The sequence below is a fragment of the Belonocnema kinseyi genome, chromosome 6 (assembly GCF_010883055.1).
Source record: "Belonocnema kinseyi isolate 2016_QV_RU_SX_M_011 chromosome 6, B_treatae_v1, whole genome shotgun sequence".
Classification (NCBI taxonomy): Eukaryota; Metazoa; Arthropoda; class Insecta; order Hymenoptera; family Cynipidae; genus Belonocnema; species Belonocnema kinseyi.
The window spans coordinates 128,846,447-128,850,591 of record NC_046662.1 but is presented as its reverse complement, the minus strand read 5'-3'; positions in this window follow the sequence as shown (position 1 = coordinate 128,850,591).

Sequence of the window (4,145 nt, the reverse complement as noted above, 5' to 3'; positions counted from 1 at the left end):
GCAGGACAACGCAGCCATACATGCGAGCAAGTCTACGAAGGATTGGTTGGCAAAGTCAAAGATCCCCGTACTCGCGTGGCCAGCGATCTCTCCAGACCTTAAGCCAATGGAAAATGTTTGGGGCATGATGTTACGCGATGTGTATGACAACAGAAAGCAGTACACAACGGTTGCAGAGCTCAGGGAAGCGATCAAATCAGCATGGAACAACGTGACCGCGAAAAGTCTCGAATTCGGAAAAATTGAATTTTTTTTTTAGTGGCCCCAATAATTTGGGACACCGATTTTTTCGAAAAAATGCCCAAATAAATGAACGAATGGAATTGCGAGCTCTATATTTTAGGAAAAATCGTTAACTCGACTCATTTATTCACACAAAAAATTTGGTGCAGTTTGTTCCAATAGAAAAAAAATTATCCTTAAAAAATGGGGTGGCCCTATAAATATGGGACACACTGTATGAGCAATTAAATGAGCGAGATATCTTATCACTAGAACGATTTAACTTCTGTTATTGACATGAGGTGTCACCTGTTGTCTCCGCTTCACTATTATCAAATCTCCTCTCACTTCCCTGATAATTAAGTCCATATCTCCTCTTTCCTGACGTTCCTTTAATTCCTTCCTTAATTCCAGCTGACGGGATCTTTGGATTGGAGTCAAGTTTCTGGCCAGAGAGTATTTCGCAGTGTTCTTTTGTGAAGTCTCGATTTTCTTCCACTTCCAGTACGCACGTAAGGTTTCCCACATGATCTCTTCTCTGGCAAAGATTATTCGAATAGGCCGAGGTGGAGCAGAACTCTGTTGGCGTTTACCAAACCTTAAGAATGTGATGGAGTTTGGTTCATGTAAATGATATATGAGTTTGAGAAATTTGTTAATTTTTACTGCTTCTTGCTTCTGGATTTCAGATTTACCTTGCTCACCCTCAATCGTTTCCTCCGGACAGCCGAATAAAATTGCGTTTTTCTTCTTATTTAGTCTGTCAGTGACTTCTGCAATACATAAAGACGTAACAGATTTTACAGTAACCGGAGAGATACTAGTGTTGTGACCACATTCCTTAACCTGGAGTTCCTGGACTTTAATCTCTAGCGTTTCAATTCTCTCTACTGCGTCATCAACTTTTGTAGTGTAGGATGAAACATTGCTGGTTAAGCTGCTTATCTGTTCTTGAATTGCACTAATCTGACTGGGAATGAATACCTCAAACTCATTTTTCGATTTTTCATACTGAGCTTCTAAAATTGATTTGATTTCCTCGATTGTGACATTCACAGGAGGTGTAGGCGAGAGAGATCTATTACTCGGCTTATAATTACAGCATTTTCTTTTACCTGTGCTTTTACTGACAGCATATTTTAGGCACCCGGGGTGATAGTGTTTTCCACATGGACAAGTATATGCATCTTCCGCAATTTCAGCGTTGTATTGCCCACAAGTCCGCTCTTGGTTGGACATAATCAAAGTAAACAAAGTAGACTTCCGTTTCCTGCATGAAAGTGTAAAGTAGTGGGAATTGTTGATGCTGAGTTTTTCTGATATTGTGGTGAAATTTGAGCTGAGTGGATTGTGGAAGTGTGTGGAAGGGTGTGGAGTTGAGAGATCTAATTGAGGGATTGTGAGATTGCAAAGGGGAGGTAGATATTTTGGAGGATTGAAACAGATTTGTGTGGAAGTTTGTTTGGAGATTTGTGACAGGGTGGGAAGACTGTGTTGACGGATTGGTAGTAGCAGAGTTGGGTAGCGACAAAGAAAGGCTTGACAGGTAACAGACAGCGACGATAGAGACAGGGAAGTATAGAAGGCGGGAAAATTTGAATTTGATTAATGGCTAGTGGAGCGAGTATCTCCTCGGAAGAAACAGAAGTAGAGCAGGAAGTGTTCAGTACGCCGAAAGAAGAGATAAATGAAAGGAAGGCAAGGGGGAAGTATCAAGAAACTGTAGAAAAGGAAAGATTAAGAGCAAAAAGCGTAGGGTCCATAGAAGCATTTATCAAAAGGAAGAGAGGGGAGAGGGAAAGCAGTGAAGGGAAGGAAGATATCGGGGAGAAGATTAAGGAAGAAAATCCAAAGATAAGGTACTAAATGGGGAGGGAAAAAAGTTGTTGAAGAGCTTGGAGGAGTCGGGATGGTATATCTTAAACGGGAATATAGAAGGGGATGAAAAAGGAGAATATACACGCTCAGGAAGTGAAAGGGGAACGGTAATTGATTATGTGATAGTGGATGATGAGGTAAGACAGAAGGTTAAGAAACTAGAAGTAGGAGAATATATTGATTCAGATCACTTTCCCTTAATAATGACATTAGAGGGACAAAAAAGGAATAGTAATATGAGTAAAAGGGGAGCAAATGTAAAAATTGTAGGAAAAGGAGATTGGTCAAGAGAAGGAAAAGAACAGTTTAGAGAAAAATAAGAAATATCAAAATGGGAGAGGGAAATGTGGAAGAGGAGATGGGAAAAATGATAGAAATAAAAATAGGAGTAGAGTGCACAAACAATAATGAAGTTAGTAAAAGGGGCAATAGAAGTGAGTGGGATGAGGACTGCAAAGAGAAAAAAAGGAGGTCAGAAAGGAATTAAGAAAGTGGAGAAAAGAAAAAAGTAATGGGGAAGAATATAGGAAAAAAAGAAAGAGTATAATGAATTGTGTTATCAAAAGAAAGAGAAAGAGAATAAAAGGTTTGAGGAAGAGGCGGAGAAGACTAGGACGGAAGAAAAGGTTATGGAAGGTAGTAAATAGAGAAAGAAAAAGAGTAAACCAAGATATTGAAATGATAGAATGGAAGAAATATTTTTTGGATTTGCTAGGAGGAGTAGAGAGAAAAGTTTTAAAGGGAGGAAAATATGGTAGAGAAAGAGACGAGGAAATTTCAAGGGAAGAAATAGTTAAAGTTTTAGGAATAATGAAGGATGGAAAGGCACCTCGTATAAATGAGATTCCAAATGAAGTATAGAAATATGGAGGGGAGGAACTAGAGGAATGGGCATGGATAATGTGTAATAGAGTATGGAGAGGAGAGGGGTGGCCAGAGTTATGGAAAGAAGGAGTAGTTATACCAATAGTAAAGAAAGGCAAGGGAGAGGAGGTTAAAGATTATAGGGGGGTGACGTTGATGCCAACACTGTATAAAGTATATGTAACTATTTTATCGGAGAGATTGAAGATAGAGGTTGAAGAAAAAAAGATCGAGTCACCGAATCAGACAGGGTTTAGAAAAGTTATGGTAAAGAAGGGGGTAAGAGAGGAATTAATAAAGAGAGTATCATAAATTTTTAGGGAGACAAGAAGCAGGGTAAAAGTAGGAGAGCAAGTAGGAGATAGTTTCTGGTTGGTGAGAGGTGTGAGTCAAGGGTGTCCTCTGAGCCCAGTTTTATTTAATTTATTAATATCAGACTTGGAAGAAGAAATGAGGAGAAAGGGTTGGGGAGGAGTTAGGATAGGGAAGGAAAAGATATATACACTGGCATACGCGGACGACATAGTGTTGATGGCAGAGGATGAAGAAGGGATGGCGGGATTAATTACAGGATTAGAGAAATACTTAGATGGGAAAAAGCTAAATGTAAATGTAGAAAAGACAAAGATAATGAGGTTTAGAAATGGAGGAGGAAGGAAGAAAGAATGGTCAGGGAGATAGAAAGGAATAAAGTTAGAAGGAGTCAAAGAGTATAAATATTTGGGATACATCTTGCAGACGAATGGAGATCATACAGCTCATGTAAGAGAAAGGATAAAAAAGCAGCAGGGGTAATGAAACAGATATGGGGAATAGGAAAACGAAGGTTCAAAAAAAATTGGAGAAGGAGAATGTGGTTATTTGATACGCTGGTATGGCCGGTTTTAGGTTATGGAGCAGAGATATGGGGATGGAAAGAAAGGAAAGATATTGAGAGTATACAAGAAAGGTATATAAGGTGGACACTAAGGGTAGACTGGAGGACGCCAGGATATATGGTGAGAGAAGAAGCGCAAAGTGATAAGTATTAGAGCGGGTAAGAGGGCATGGAAATTTGAGACAAAGCTGAGGGAGGGAAAGGGAGGGGAGTTGGTGAGAAAGTGTTTGATGGAGGTAGAAGAGAGGAGAGGGAGGGCGATCGAATTAACGAGGTGGGAAGAAGAAAGGAGGGAGTTCTTTAA